Source organism: Zea mays, chromosome 1 (genome assembly GCF_902167145.1).
Source record: "Zea mays cultivar B73 chromosome 1, Zm-B73-REFERENCE-NAM-5.0, whole genome shotgun sequence".
Taxonomy (NCBI): Eukaryota; Viridiplantae; Streptophyta; class Magnoliopsida; order Poales; family Poaceae; genus Zea; species Zea mays.
In genome coordinates, this window is record NC_050096.1 from 151,501,296 (window position 1) to 151,518,176 (window position 16,881).

Consider the following 16,881-nt stretch of genomic DNA (forward strand, 5'->3'; position numbering starts at 1 on the left):
TCCTCCTACCTCAGTGAGTTCCTCCACGACCCCGTCAACCTCCCCTCCTCAATATGGTTGGTTGTTTGCCCCCATAGCCTACTGGGGAGCTCTGGCGCTCAGCAATCCCAAGTGTCTCTGTCACGACCCTATCAGAAAAGTATAGATGCAGACAAGGTAACAAGAGGGGATAGAGTAATACAGCTGTAAGCTGCTGGCATCCAGCTGTAATAACTGATTAGATCTGTCATCTAGCTGTAATCCAGCTGTAATAGCTGATTAGCAGTTAGAGCCACTTTGGGTTGCTATAAATCTGAGTATTTATAATGGAGAAGGCAAGAAATGAAATAAAACAGAAATCCAGCACTACCACATACCTGTGTGATTTAGGGTTCTTGTTTGATTCGGCCAAGGGGGAAACCTCACATCGGATGAACCCTAGGGAGAGGGAAAGCCATACCTGGGCACAGATCCAAGGGTGGGCGAAACCCTAGACCAGGGTTCCTCACAATTGGTATCAAAGCTGTCGAATCCTTGGAGGAGAGATTAGCGGGAAGACAGTTTGACACAAGTTTGAAAGAAGGGAGGTGCTCAGAAAATTTTGTTCATCACGACACCTTCAATTAAGCCGTCGGCCCAGTCCCGGTTGGTGATCGAGGCTATCACCATGGAAGCAAAGCAGGCTGAAGCACGCTGGGAGAAGATGATGCTGGCCATCGAGAAGCTGACAGGAAAGGTTGATGCCATGGAGGAAGAGAGGACGCTGTTTCGCAAGCAAATGGAGGAGACCGGGAAGGCTGTTTCTCTTCTTCGGGTGGAAGCCATGGCAAGGGATATGGATCGTTATGGGAATGAAGGAGCAGGAGAAAGAGACAGCATAAATTCTCAGAACAGAGGAGAAAGAATGCACAGAGGTAGAGAGGAGAGTTCTGGGCAACTGGACAGAGATGGGGAACAGTTGCAACAACATATACCAAGGATGCCCTTCCCAAAGTTTGGAGGAACAGATCCAGCCATTTGGATCATACAATGTGAAGATTACTTCAACCTCTACCGGGTCCCTGATTTTTTGAAGTCCACTGTGGCGTCTCTCAACTTTGAAGGTACTACAACACGATGGTTGCAGGTAGTCAGGTTGAAGCAAGGGTTGGGTGATTGGAGGAATTTGTCTAGGCTGGTATTAGACAAATTTGGAGCCGAGGAATACCCAAGAGCGATGAGGAAATTGTTGAATATGAGGCAAAAGGGGGGAGTAGAAGAATATGTGAAGGAGTTTGAGGAAGCAAGATATGCTACTGTTGTTCATAATCCTATGATGGATGAAACATTTTATGTCAGTCAGTTTGTCAAAGGACTGAAGAATGAAATTCAGTATCCAGTTATGTCCCAGCTCCCTGCTACTGTTCACAAGGCACAACTATTGGCTCAAGTTCAGCAGGATATTATTGATAAGGGAGGAATGAAGTTTACCAAGCAACCTGTTCTTGGTAGATTGGGAGGAGGAAATAGAGCAGATGGTAAAGGTGTTGAGGTGGGAGGATGGAGTAAGGAGAGACAACTAAAGGAGTATAGAAGAGTGAATGGTCTATGCTTCACTTGTGGAGAGAAATTTGAACCTGGTCATCAAGCAAGGTGCCAGAGAGGGAATGCAGTCCAGTTACATGTTCTAGTTCCTGAGGACATGGAGAAGGTTTTACTCCTGAAGTATTGGAGCAAATAGAGCAAGAGGAGAAACAGGAAGAAGAGGAACTGAAGCTGTCTCTAAATGCTATTAATGGGGCTGATGATTCTCAATGTATCAGACTTAGAGCATTGATTCAGCATCAGATGCTATTAATGTTGGTTGATTCTAGAAGTTCTACCAGTTTTATTAGCAAGCAGATGGTGGAGAAGTTAAAGTTGGAGGTGGAAGAATGTGACCCAGTGAAGGTCAAGGTGGCTAGTGGGGATATTATGGTCAGCACTCAGAGAGTAAGGGAAGTAAAATGGTGGACTGGAGGGCACACCTTTGTTTTCCCTATGAGAGTGTTGGACATTGGAGTATATGATTCCATTTTGGGATTTGACTGGTTGAGGGCCCATAGTCCTATGAACTGTGACTGGGATAACAAGACCTTGGAGTTTTACCATCAGGGACAGAGAGTCCAAATACAAGGAGACTGTGCTAAGGTTACAGAAGTTTCTCAAGTGCATGTTTTTCAGGTGCAGAAATGGTTAAAAGGGAATGAGGTCTGGGCTTTTGTGTTGCTGGAACAGGTGGTACCAAAGAAAGAAGAGGTGAAGGGGCAGTTAGCAGCACTACTCACAGAATTTCAGGATTTATTCGCTCAGCCTGCAGCCTTACCTCCCAAAAGGGTGTTTGACCACTATATACCTTTGCTGCCAGGGTCAGTTCCAATGAATGTCAGACCATATAGATACTCTCCACTACACAAAGATGAGATAGAGAGACAAGTGGCAGAATTGCTCAAAGCAGGCTTAATTGTTCCTAGTGTAAGCTCTTTTGCTTCTCCAGTATTACTGGTACAAAAGAAAGATGGAACATGGAGGTTTTGCATAGATTACAGAAAGCTCAATGATATGACAGTGAAGAATAGGTTTCCAATGCCTTTGGTGGATGAGATTTTAGATGAATTGGCAGACACCCAATATTTTTCCAGTTTGGATATGACAGCTGGGTACCATCAGATTAGAATGGGCGAAGAAGATGAGCACAAGACTGCCTTTAAAACCCATCATGGGCATTATCAATTCAGAGTAATGCCATTTGGGTTGACAAATGCTCCTGCCACTTTTCAGTGTGCTATGAATAGTATTTTGGAACCCTTCCTCAGGAAGTTTGTGCTTGTTTTTATTGATGATATTCTCATTTACAGCCCAACATTGCAAGATCATGTTCAACATTTGAAGCAAGTTTTCACTGTGTTAAGGCATCACCAGTTTTATCTCAAAAGGAAGAAATGTGTGTTTGCTCAGGCGGAATTGCAGTATTTGGGCCATATTATTTCTAAGGAAGGGGTTGCTACTGATCCATCCAAGACTGAGGCCATGGTCAGGTGGCCAGTGCCTACTTCTGTCACTGAGTTAAGAGGTTTTCTAGGTTTGACTGGGTATTACAGGAAGTTTGTCAGGCATTATGGTACTTTGGCAAAGCCTTTGACAATATTACTTCAAGGCAAGAAGGCATGGGTGTGGACGATTGAAGCTCAAAGGGCTTTTGAACATCTTAAGAAGGCCATGACTCAAACACCTGTTCTAGCTTTACCAAGGTTTGAGATACCTTTTGTGGTTGAGACTGATGCTTGTGATGAAGGCATAGGAGCTGTTCTTATGCAGGAGCACAAACCATTGGCTTTCTTGAGTAAGGCCCTGGGTATGAAGAACAAGCAACTATCCATTTATGAGAAGGAATTTCTGGCCTTAATCATGGCAGTCGACAGGTGGAGACCTTATTTGCAAAGGTCCCCTTTCACTATTATGACAGACCATCAGTCTCTGTCTTTCTTGGGAGAACAACAACTTCAGTCTGAATTGCAAAGAAAAGCTATGGCTAAGCTTATGGGTCTCCAGTTCAAGATAGTGTACAAGAAGGGAAAAGATAATGTGGTGGCAGATGCTTTGTCAAGGGTGGGGCAGCCATGACTTTAGCACTGGTTTCAGAGGTCCAACCGGTTTGGCTTCAGGAAATTTTGAACTCTTATGCCACAGATTTGCAGGCCCAACAACTTTTACAGAAATTGGTAATACAGAGTCCTGATGAAGATGGCTATTTTCTTCAGCAGGGAGTTGTCGGGGACCATAATTAGGGGTACCCTCAAGACTCCTAATCTCAGCTGGTAACCCCCATCAGCACAAAGCTGCAAAGGCCTGATGGGTACAATTAAGTCAAGGCTCGGTCCACTCAAGGGACACGATCTCGCCTCGCCCGAAGCCCAGCCTCGGGCAAGGGCAGCCGACCCCAGAGGATTCACGTCTCGCCCGAGGACCCCCTCAAGCAACGGACACACCTTCGGCTCGCTCGAGGCCCAGTCTTCGCCAAGAAGCAACCTTGGCCAAGTCGCCACGCCGACCGACCGTATCGCAGGAGCATTTAATGCAAACATTTAATGCAAAGGTGGCCTGACACCTTATCCTGACGCGCGCCCTTCAGCCGACAGAGCCGAAGTGACCACAGTCACTTTGCCACTCCACTGACCGGCCTGACAAGAGGACAGCGCCGCCTGCACCACTCCGACTGCTGTGCCACTCGACAGAGTGAGGCTGACAGCAGCCAAGTCTGGCCTCGGGCGCCATAGGAAACTCCGCCTCGCCCGACCCAGGGCTCGGACTCGGGCTCGGCCCCGGAAGACGACGAACTCCGCCTCGCCCGACCCAGGGCTCGGACTCGGGCTCGGCCCCGGAAGACGACGAACTCCGCCTCGCCCGACCTAGGGCTCGGACTCGGGCTCGGCCCCGGAAGACGACGAACTCCGCCTCGCCCGACCCAGGGCTCGGACTCGGCCTCAGCCCCGGAAGACGACGAACTCCGCCTCGCCCGACCCAGGGCTCGGACTCGGCCTTGGCCTCAGAAGACGACGAACTCCGCCTCGCCCGACCCAGGGCTCGGACTCAGCCCTGGCCTCAGCCGACGGTCTCCGCCTCGCCCGACCCGGGGGCTCGGACTCGACCTCGACCTCGGAGGAGCCTCCACCTCGCCCAACCCAGGGCTCAGACCGACCACGTCACAGGAGGCGCCATCATTACCCTACCCCAAGCTAACTCAGGCTACGGGGAACAGGACCGGCGTCCCATCTGGCTCGCCCCGATAAACAAGTAATGATGGCGCCCCGCATGCTCCATGACGACGGCGGCTCTCAGCCTCCTTACGGAAGCAAGGAGACGTCAGCAAGGACTCGACAGCCCCGACAGCTGTCCTTCCGCCAGGCTCCAGCGCTCCTCCGACGGCCACGACACCACACGAACCGGGTGCCAAAACCTCTCCGGCTGCCACGACAGCATGTACTTAGGGCACTAGCTTTTCTCTGCTAGACACGTTAGCACACTGCTACACCTCCCATTGTACACCTGGATCCTCTCCTTATGCCTATAAAAGGAAGGTCCAGGGCCCTCTTACAGAAGGTTGGCCGCGCGGGGAAGGACGGGACGACACGCGCATAAGCCCCTCGCTCTCTCCCACGCGGACGCTTGTAACCCCCTACTGCAAGCGCACCCGACCTGGGCGCGGGACAAACACGAAGGCCGCGGGTTTCCCCTTTTACGCCTGTCTCCCTCTGGCTTTCCCCCCCTTCGCGCTCCATCTCGCGCCGACCCATCTGGGCTGGGGCACGCGGCGACAATTTACTCGTCGGTCCAGGGACCCCCGGGTTCGAAACGCCGACAGTTGGCGCGCCAGGTAGGGGCCTGCTGCGTGTTGATGAACAGCTTCCCGTCAAGCTCCAGATGGGCAGTCTCCAGCAACCTTTCCAGCCCGGGATGGTGCTCCGTTTCGGGAGTCTTGAGTTCATGTCCCTCGACGGTAGCTACGACATGATACTCCTTCCCCCGCCGCACGACAGCGATAATGGCGGCCGACAACCCGCCCGCCGGCGGCGGAATCGACGACGTCTTCCCCACATGGCGGAAGAACAACATTCGGGCTTGTCCCGTCCCCTCCCCCGCCGACGGAGGAGGAGGCGGGGCAACCAAGGCCAAGCAGGAGGCGGCACCTCGTCGGCTGTCAAGCGAGTCGACGACGTCGGCGCCCCAACGGGGGACACGTCGGGCATCGACCTCGCGTCTGAGACGAAGACGAGCGTCGTTTCCCCGCAACACGCCAACCCCAAGCAAATGAACGACGCCAGCACGCTCGCAAAGGACTTGCTGGGCGTCACCCTCATACCTGAGACGACGGTGCAGTCTACCCCTGACGTGACTTCGTCACCGCCCGTCGTCCAAGAGGTACCGACCGATTCCCGTCTCGTGCCTTTTGGATTCAGCCTCGACCCACCAAGCGACTTAGCTTTGGTGGACGCTTTCGTAGAGGCAAGTCCAAACCCTCCGGGGTATCGTATGCGGTCACCCTGGGACCGGCTGACAGCCGCCTCGACCATGGGCCCTTGGGTTCCGAGGAAGATGACGAGCCCGACTTTAGTTGGGATTTCTCCGGACTTGGTAACCCCAGTGCCATGCGGGACTTTATGACCGCATGCGACTACTGCCTCTCCGATTGTTCCGACGGTAGCCGCAGCTTCGGCGACGAGGACTGCGACCCAAGTCGTGAATGTTTCCACGTCGATCTAGGAGGTCCCGGCGAAGGCAACCATCTTGGTACACCGGAAAACAGTGATCCCCCTAGGCCTGCGCCTCGCGTTGACATCCTTCGGGAGCTAGCTGTGGTCCCCGTCCCGGCGGGGGGTCATGACCCACAGCTCGAGCAAATCCGTGAGATGCAGGCCAGGCTCGACGAGGGAGCAGGAACGCTTGAGCCGTTCCGCCAGAACATCGGGTAGGAATGGGCGGGCCAACCTCCGGCCGAAGAAGTGCGTCATCTACCCCAGGGCATCCAGCACCGCATCGCCGACGATGTCAGGGTAAGGCCGCCATCGGTTTCCAGTGGGGTCGGCCAGAACCTGGATGCAGCGGCAATACTTCTCCGCGCGATGCCGGAGCCATCTACCACCGAGGGGCGGCGTATCCAGGGAGAGCTCAAGAATCTCCTAGAGGATGCCGCGGTCCGACGGGCCGAAAGCTCTGCCTCCCGAAGGCAGGGATACCCCTCGAAACATCGCGCCGCGACTTCTCGATTCATGCGGGAAGCCTCGATCCACACCGGGCGCATGCGCAACACAGCGCCTGCGGCCCCGGGTCGCCTCGGCAACGAGCACCATCACCGCAACCGTCGAGCCCACCTCGACGAGAAGGTGCGCCGAGGCTACCACCCCAGGCGTGGGGGATGCTACGACAGCGGGGAGGATCGGAGTCCCTCGCCCGAACCACCCGGTCCGCAGGCTTTCAGCCGAGCCATACGACGGGCGCCGTTCCCAACCCGGTTCCGAACCCCGACTACTATCACAAAGTACTCGGGGGAGACGAGGCTGGAACTGTGGCTCGCGGACTACCGGCTGGCCTGCCACCTGGGTGGAACGGACGATGACAACCTCATCATCCGCAACCTCCCCATGTTCCTCTCCGATACCGCTCGGGCCTGGTGAGAGCACCTAGAGGGGGGGGTGAATAGGTGATCCTGTGAAACTTAAACTTATAGCCACAAAAACTTGTTAAGTGTTAGCACAATAATCGCCAAGTGGCTAGAGAGGAGTCTCAACAAAACACAATACCACAAGAGATCAAACACAGAGATGACACAGTGGTTTATCCTGTGGTTCGGCCAAGACCAACGCTTGCCTACTCCACGTTGTGGCGTCCCAACGGACGAGGGTTGCAATCAACCCCTCTCAAGCGGTCCAAAGACCAACTTGAATACCACAGTGTTTTGCTTTTCCTTTCAATATCCCATTTGCGAGGAATCTCCACAACTTGGAGCCTCTCGCCCTTACACTTGAGATTCACAAAGAAATACGGAGTAAGGGAGGGACTAGCAACGCACACAAGACTCAAAATCAGAGCAACAGCACGCACACAAGTCGCAACAAGAGCTCGCAACACAACTCAATGAGTTCACAACTCAACAAGAGCTCTAGATGCTATCACAATGAACCAAATGCGGGGAATCGATGTCTTGGTGCTTAGGAATGTTGTAGGAATGCTTGGTGTGTCCTCCATGCGCCTAGGGGTCCCTTTTATAGCCCCAAGGCAGCTAGGAGCCGTTGAGCGCAAATCTGGAAGGCCATCCTTGCCTTCTGTCGTCGGGTGCACCGGACAGTCCGGTGCACACCGGACACTGTCCGGTGCCCGATTTCCTTCCTAAAATGGTGCAGCCGACCGTTGCAGATCTGGGAGCCGTTGGCGCACCGGACATGTCCGGTGCACACCGGACAGTCCGGTGCCCCCTTCCGACCGTTGGCCCGGCCACGTGTCGCGCGCAGATTCCGCGGCCGACCGTTGGCCCGGCCGACCGTTGGCTCACCGGACAGTCCGGTGCACACCGGACAGTCCGGTGAATTTTAGCCGTACGCCGTCGGCGAATTCCCGAGAGCGGCCACTTCACGCCGAGTCAGCCTGGCGCACCGGACACTGTCCGGTGCACCACCGGACAGTCTGGTGACCCACCGGACAGTCCGGTGCTCCCAGACTCAGCAGATTCTTGGCTGCTCGAGCCAAGACATTTCCAATTGGATTTTTCCTGTTTCCAGCACTTAGACACAATACATTAGTCCATAAAACAATGTACTAAGTCTGAGAAACATACCTTAATTCTTGATTTGTACTTTGTCCACCTTTTTACACTTAGGCACTTGTGTTGGACACTAAATCACCAAAACACTTAGAAATGGCCCAAAGGCACATTTCCCTTTCAATCTCCCCCTTTTTGGTGATTTATGCCAACACAACATAAAGCAAGTAGAACAAGTACAAAATCAAATCAAATAAGAACTCAAAATTGTTTTGATTCAATTTTGACATATATGGATCACTCTATGCCACCACTTGGTTTGTTTTTGCAAATCCAACTCAAATTTCTATCTCTAAGTCAAACACACATGTTAAGACATAAAGAGAGTCATTCCAAGAGAAATTGATTCAAGATTTCAAAAATTTCCCCTTTTTCCCATAATCAACACTTCTCCCCACAAGAAGCCAACTTTTGACAAGAGAGACAACAAAAGAGTTTTGACAAACCAAAAGCTCTATTCTACTGTTTTCAAAATCTCTCAAGTGGTAGCTGATCCATTTATCGCTTTGGCCTTTATTTTCTCCCCCTTTGGCATCAAGCACCAAAACGGGATCAATCTTGGCCCTTTAACCCCATTGCCTCACCAAAATCTTCAACTAAGAGCAAATATGCAATAAGAGTATAAAGATGAACTTGGAAGAGTTACTCTTTTCATCGGAGTGCAGTGGAAGTCTTGCATGATCCAAGTCCACCTTTTTCCCTTTCAATTATCCTTGGAGACTAAAACAACCAAACTCAAGTACATGGTTAGTCTCAAAGGGTCAAGTTGTAGCACAACTCCCCCTAAATATGTGCATCACTTGCAAACAGGACTTGTGAGGTCCAGGGAGTGTTTGTACAACTTGAGCACCATAAGTAAGCAACGAAATGCATAAGGAACATGATCAAGGGCATAAACACATGTATGCTATAAATCAATCCAAGTTCCGCGAATCTAAGACATTTAGCTCACTACGCAACCTGCAAAAGGTCTTCTCATCTAGAGGCTTGGTAAAGATATCGGCTAGCTGGTTCTCGGTGCTAACATGAAACACTTCGATATCTCCCTTTTGCTGGTGGTCTCTCAAAAAGTGATGCCGGATGTCTATGTGCTTTGTGCGGCTGTGTTCAACTGGATTTTCCGCCATGCGGATAGCACTCTCATTGTCACATAGGAGTGGGACTTTGCTCAGATTGTAGCCAAAGTCCCGAAGGGTTTGCCTCATCCAAAGTAGTTGCGCGCAACACTGTCCTGCGGCAACATACTCGGCCTCAGCGGTGGATAGGGCAACGGAGGTTTGTTTCTTAGAGTTCCACGACACCAGGGACCTTCCTAAGAATTGGCACGTCCCTGATGTACTCTTCCTATCGACCTTACATCCAGCATAGTCGGAATCTGAGTATCCAACCAAGTCAAAGGTAGACCCCTTTGGATACCAGAGCCCGAAGCAAGGCGTAGCAACCAAATATCTAAGAATTCGCTTTACCGCCACTAAGTGACACTCCTTAGGATCGGATTGAAATCTAGCACACATGCATACGCTAAGCATAATATCCGGTCTACTAGCACATAAATAAAGTAAAGACCCTATCATTGATCGGTATGCTTTTTGATCAACGGACTTACCTCCTTTGTTGAGGTCGGTGTGTCCGTCGGTTCCCATCGGAGTCTTTGCGGGCTTGGCGTCCTTCATCCCAAACCGCTTCAGCAAGTCTTGCGTGTACTTTGTTTGGGAGATGAAGGTGCCGTCCTTCAGTTGCTTCACTTGGAACCCAAGGAAGTAGTTCAACTCGCCCATCATCGACATCTCAAATTTCTGCGTCATCACCCTGCTAAACTCTTCACAAGACTTTTGATTAGTAGAACCAAATATTATGTCATCGACATAAATTTGGCACACAAAAAGATCACCATTGCAAGTCTTAGTAAAAAGAGTTGGATCGGCTTTCCCAACCTTGAAAGCATTGGCAATTAAAAAGTCTCTAAGGCATTCATACCATGCTCTTGGGGCTTGCTTAAGTCCATAGAGCGCCTTAGAGAGCTTACACACATGGCCGGGGTACCGTTCATCCTCGAAGCCAGGGGGTTGCTCTACGTACACCTCCTCCTTGATCGGCCTGTTGAGGAACGCGCTCTTCACATCCATTTGGTACAACCTGAAAGAATGGTGAGCGGCATATGCTAGCAAGATACGAATTGATTCTAGCCTAGCCACAGGAGCAAAAGTCTCCTCAAAGTCCAAACCTGCGACTTGGGCATAACCTTTTGCCACAAGTCGAGCCTTGTTCCTCGTCACCACCCCGTGCTCGTCCTGTTTGTTGCGGAACACCCACTTGGTTCCCACAACGTTTTGCTTGGGACGAGGCACCAGTGTCCAAACTTCATTGCGCTTGAAGTTGTTGAGTTCCTCCTGCATGGCCAATACCCAATCCGGATCTAGCAAGGCCTCCTCTACCCTGAAAGGCTCAATAGAAGAGACAAAGGAGTAATGCTCACAAAAATTAACTAATCGAGATCGAGTAGTTACTCCCTTACTAATGTCACCCAAAATTTGGTCGACGGGATGATCCCTTTGAATCACCGCTCGAACTTGGGTTGGAGGTGCCGGTCGCGCTTCTTCCTCCATCACGTGATCATCTTGTGCTCCCCCTTGATCACACGCCTCCTTTTGATGAACCTGTTCATCGTCTTGAGTTGGGGGATGCACCGTTGTTGAGGAAGAAGGTTGATCTCGTTCATCTTGTTCCTGTGGCCGCACTTCTCCAATCGCCATGGTTCGTATAGCGGCCGTCGGAACATCTTCTTCATCTACATCATCATAATCAACAACTTGCTCTCTTGGAGAGCCATTAGTCTCATCAAATACAACGTCGCTAGAGACTTCAACCAAACCCGATGATTTGTTGAAAACTCTATACGCCTTTGTATTTGAGTCATAACCTAACAAAAACCCTTCTACAGCTTTGGGAGCAAAATTTGAATTTCTACCCTTCTTTACTAGAATGTAGCACCTGCTCCCAAATACACGAAAGTAAGATACATTGGGTTTGTTACCGGTTAGTAGCTCATACGAAGTCTTCTTGAGGAGGCGATGAAGGTAGACCCTGTTGATGGCGTGGCAAGCCGTGTTCACGGCTTTCGACCAAAAACGCTCGGGGGTCTTGAATTCTCCAAGCATCGTCCTCGTCATATCGATTAGCGTCCTGTTCTTCCTCTCTACCACACCATTTTGCTGTGGTGTGTAGGGAGCGGAGAACTCGTGCTTGATCCCTTCCTCCTCAAGGAACTCCTCCACTTGAAGGTTCTTGAACTCGGACCCGTTGTCGCTCCTTATCTTCTTCACCTTGAGCTCAAACTCATTTTGAGCTCTCCTGAGGAAGCGCTTGAGGGTCCCTTGGGTTTCAGACTTATCCTGCAAAAAGAACACCCAAGTGAAGCGGGAAAAGTCATCAACAACAACTAAACCATACTTACTTCCTCCTATGCTTAGATAGGCGACGGGTCCGAAGAGGTCCATATGTAGCAGCTCCAGGGGTCTTGATGTGGTCATCACATTCTTGCTGTGATGCGCTCCTCCCACCTGTTTACCTGCCTGACAAGCTGCACAGGGTCTATCTTTTTCGAATTGTACGTTAGTCAAACCTATCACGTGTTCTCCCTTTAGAAGCTTGTGAAGGTTCTTCATCCCCACATGTGCTAAGCGGCGATGCCACAGCCAGCCCATGCTAGTCTTAGCAATTAAGCATGCATCTAGACCGGCCTCTTCTTTTGCAAAATCAACTAAGTAAAGCTTGCCGTCTAATACACCCTTAAAGGCTAGTGAACCATCACTCCTTCTAAAGACAGATACATCTACATTTGTAAAAAGACAATTATATCCCATATTGCATAGTTGACTAACAGATAGCAAATTGTAACCAAGAGACTCAACTAAAAACACATTGGAGATAGAGTGCTCATTAGAAATTGCAATTTTACCTAACCCTTTTACCTTGCCTTGATTCCCATCACCGAATATAATTGAATCTTGGGAATCCTTATTCTTGACGTAGGAGGTGAACATCTTCTTCTCCCCCGTCATATGGTTTGTGCATCCGCTGTCGATAATCCAGCTTGATCCCCCGGATGCATAAACCTGCAAGGCAAATTTAGGCTTGGGTCTTAGGTACCCAACTCATGTTGGGTCCTACAAGGTTAGTGCAAATATCCTTAGGGACCCAAATGCAAGTTTTGTCTCCCTTGCATCTTGCCCCTAATTTTCTAGCAACTATCTTCCTATCCTTTCTACAAATAGCAAACGAAGCATTTAAAGCATGATATATTGTAGAAGGTTTATTAACTTTCCTAGGAGCATTAACAACATTTCTCCTAGGCATATTATGAACATCATTTCTCCTACCAACATTTCTATCATGCACATAAGAAGAACTAGAAGCAAACATGGCATGAGAATCAAAGGCATTATATGCATTACAACTCCTATAACCATTTCTAGATTGTCTCCTATCATAGTACATAAAGGCATGGTTCTTTTGCACACTACTAGCCATAGGGGCCTTCCCTTTCTCCTTGGCGGAGATGGGAGCCTTATGGCTTGTCAAGTTCTTGGCTTCCCTCTTGTAGCCAAGTCCATCCTTAATTGAGGGATGTCTTCCAATTGTGTAGGCATCCCTTGCAAATTTTAACTTATCAAATTCACTTTTGCTAGTCTTAAGTTGGGCATTAAGACTAGCCAATTCATCATTTAGTTTGGAAATTGAGACTAGGTGTTCACTACAAGCATCAATGTCAAAATCTTTACACCTAGTGCAAATCTCAACATGTTCTACACAAGATGTTAATTTACTAGATTTTTCTAGCTTAGCATTTAAATCATCATTAAAACTTTTTAACGTAGCAATAGTTTCATGACAAGAAGATAATTCACTAGAGAGCATTTCATTCCTCTTAATTTCTAGAGCAAGAGATTTCTGTGCTTCTACAAATTTATCATGTTCTTCATACAACAAATCCTCTTGTTTTTCTAAAAGCATATTCTTGTCATTCAAGGCATTAATTAATTCATTAATTTTGTCTACCTTGGTTCTATCTAATCCCTTGAATAAGCATGAGTAATCTATCTCATCATCATCACTAGACTCATCCTCACTTGAAGAAGCATAAGTACTAGTATGAGTGCTTACTTTCTTCTCTCTTGCCATGAGGCAAGTGTGACGCTCGTTGGGGAAGAGGGATGACTTGTTGAAGGCGGTGGCGGCGAGTCCTTCATTGTCAGAGTCGGAGGAGGAATAATCCGAATCCCACTCCTTTCCGATATGTGCCTCGCCCTTGGCCTTCTTGTAATGCTTCTTCTTCTCCCTCTTGTTCCCTTGGTCCTGATCACTATCATTGTCGGGACAGTTAGCGATAAAATGACCAAGCTTACCGCATTTGAAGCATGAGCGCTTCCCCTTGGCTTTGGTCTTGCTTGGCTGCCCCTTGCGACCTTTAAGCGCTGTCTTGAAGCGCTTAATGATGAGGGCCATCTCCTCATCATTGAGCCCAGCCGCCTCAACTTGCGCCACCTTGCTTGGTAGTGCCTCCTTGCTCCTTGTTGCCTTGAGAGCAATGGGTTGAGGCTCATGAATAGGACCGTTCAACGCGTCGTCCACGTATCTTGCCTCCTTGATCATCATTCGCCCGCTTACGAACTTCCCAAGAACTTCTTCGGGCGACATCTTGGTGTACCTGGGATTTTCACGTATATTGTTCACCAAATGAGGATCAAGAACGGTAAATGACCTTAGCATTAGGCGGACAACGTCGTAGTCCGTCCATCGCGTGCTCCCGTAGCTCCTTATTTTGTTGATAAGGGTCTTGAGCCGGTTGTATGTTTGGGTTGGCTCCTCGCCCCTTATCATCGCGAACCATCCAAGCTCGCCCTCTACCAACTCCATTTTGGTGAGCAAGGTAACGTCATTTCCCTCATGAGAAATCTTGAGGGTGTCCCAGATCTGCTTGGCGTTATCCAAGCCGCTCACTTTGTTATATTCATCCCTGCACAATGAAGCTAGAAGAACAGTAGTAGCTTGTGCATTCTTATGGATTTGCTCATTAATGAATATAGGACTATCCGAACTATCAAAGTGCATTCCACTATCTACAATCTCCCATATACTAGGATGGAGAGAGAATAGGTGACTACGCATTTTGTGGCTCCAAAATCCGTAGTCCTCTCCATCAAAGTGTGGGGGCTTGCCGAGTGGAATGGAGAGCAAATGTGAATTTGAACTTTGCGGAATACGAGAGTAGTCAAAGGAAAAGTTCGAATTAACCGGTTTCCTTCTCTCGTAGTCGTTGTGGTCGTCGTCCTTTTGGGAAGAAGTAGACTCATCGCTGTCGTCGTAGTAGACGATCTCCTTGATGCGCCTTGTCTTCTTCTTCTTCCCTTCCTTTCGTCTATGACCAGAGCCGGAGTCGATAGGCTTGTCATCTTTGGGCTCGTTGATGAAGGACTCCTTCTCCTTATCGTTGATCACTATCCCCTTGCCCTTAGGATCCATCTCTTCGGGCGGTTAGTCCCTCTTCTTGAAGAGAATGGCCCTGATACCAATTGAGAGCACCTAGAGGGGGGGGTGAATAGGTGATCCTATGAAACTTAAACTTATAGCCACAAAAACTTGTTAAGTGTTAGCACAATAATCGCCAAGTGGCTAGAGAGGAGTCTCAACAAAACACAATACCACAAGAGATCAAACACAGAGATGACACAGTGGTTTATCCCGTGGTTCGGCCAAGACCAACGCTTGCCTACTCCACGTTGTGGCGTCCCAACGGACGAGGGTTGCAATCAACCCCTCTCAAGCGGTCCAAAGACCAACTTGAATACCACAGTGTTTTGCTTTGCCTTTCAATATCCCGTTTGCGAGGAATCTCCACAACTTGGAGCCTCTCGCCCTTACACTTGAGATTCACAAAGAAATACGGAGTAAGGGAGGGACTAGCAACGCACACAAGACTCAAAATCAGAGCAACAACACGCACACAAGTCGCAACAAGAGCTCGCAACACAACTCAATGAGTTCACAACTCAACAAGAGCTCTAGATGCTATCACAATGAACCAAATGCGCGGAATCGATGTCTTGGTGCTTAGGAATGTTGTAGGAATGCTTGGTGTGTCCTCCATGCGCCTAGGGGTCCCTTTTATAGCCCCAAGGCAGCTAGGAGCCGTTGAGCGCAAATCTGGAAGGCCATCCTTGCCTTCTGTCGTCGGGTGCACCGGACAGTCCGGTGCACACCGGACACTGTCCGGTGCCCGATTTCCTTCCTAAAATGGTGCAGCGACCGTTGCAGATCTGGGAGCCGTTGGCGCACCGGACATGTCCGGTGCACACCGGACAGTCCGGTGCCCCCTTCCGACCGTTGGCCCGGCCACGTGTCGCGCGCAGATTCCGCGGCCGACCGTTGGCCCGGCCGACCGTTGGCTCACCGGACAGTCCGGTGCACACCGGACAGTCCGGTGAATTTTAGCCGTACGCCGTCGGCGAATTCCCGAGAGCGACCACTTCACGCGGAGTCAGCCTGGCACACCGGACACTGTCCGGTGCACCACCGGACAGTCCGGTGACCCACCGGACAGTCCGGTGCTCCCAGACTCAGCAGATTCTTGGCTGCTCGAGCCAAGACATTTCCAATTGGATTTTTCCTGTTTCCAGCACTTAGACACAATACATTAGTCCATAAAACAATGTACTAAGTCTGAGAAACATACCTTAATTCTTGATTTGTACTTTGTCCACCTTTTTACACTTAGGCACTTGTGTTGGACACTAAATCACCAAAACACTTAGAAATGGCCCAAAGGCACATTTCCCTTTCACCTGGCTGGAGCACCTGCCTCCGAGGCAGATCTCCAACTGGGACGACCTGGTCCAAGCCTTCTCTGGCATTTTCCAGGGCACGTACGTGCGCCATGGGAACTCTTGGGATCTCCGAAGCTGCCGCCAGCAGCCAGGGGAGTCTCTCCGGGACTACATCCGGCGATTCTCGAAGCAGCGCACCGAGCTGCCCAACGTCACCGACTCGGATGTCATCGGCGCGTTCCTCGCCGGCACCACCTGCCGCGACCTGGTGAGCAAGCTGGGTCGCAAGACCCCCACTAGGGCGAGCGAGATGATGGACATCGCCACCAAGTTCGCCTCTGGCCAGGAGGTGGTTGAGGCCATCTTCCGGAAGGACAAGCAGCCCCAGGGCCGCCAGCCGGAAGATGTTCTCGAGGCGTCCACTCAGCGCGGCACCAAGAAGAAAGACAAGAAGAAGTTGCAAGCGAAACGCGACGCTGCCGACGCGGACCTTGTCGCCGCCGCTGAGTACAAGAACCCTCGGAAACCTCCCGGAGGTGCCAATCTCTTCGACAAGATGCTCAAGGAGCCGTGCCCCTATCATCAGGGGCCCGTCAAGCACACCCTTGAGGAGTGCGCCATGCTTCGGCGCCACTTTCACAAGGCCGGGCCACCTGCGGAAGGTGGCAGGGCCCGCGACGACGATAAGAAGGAGGATCACAAGGTAGGAGAGTTCCCCGAGGTCCACGACTGCTTCATGATCTACGG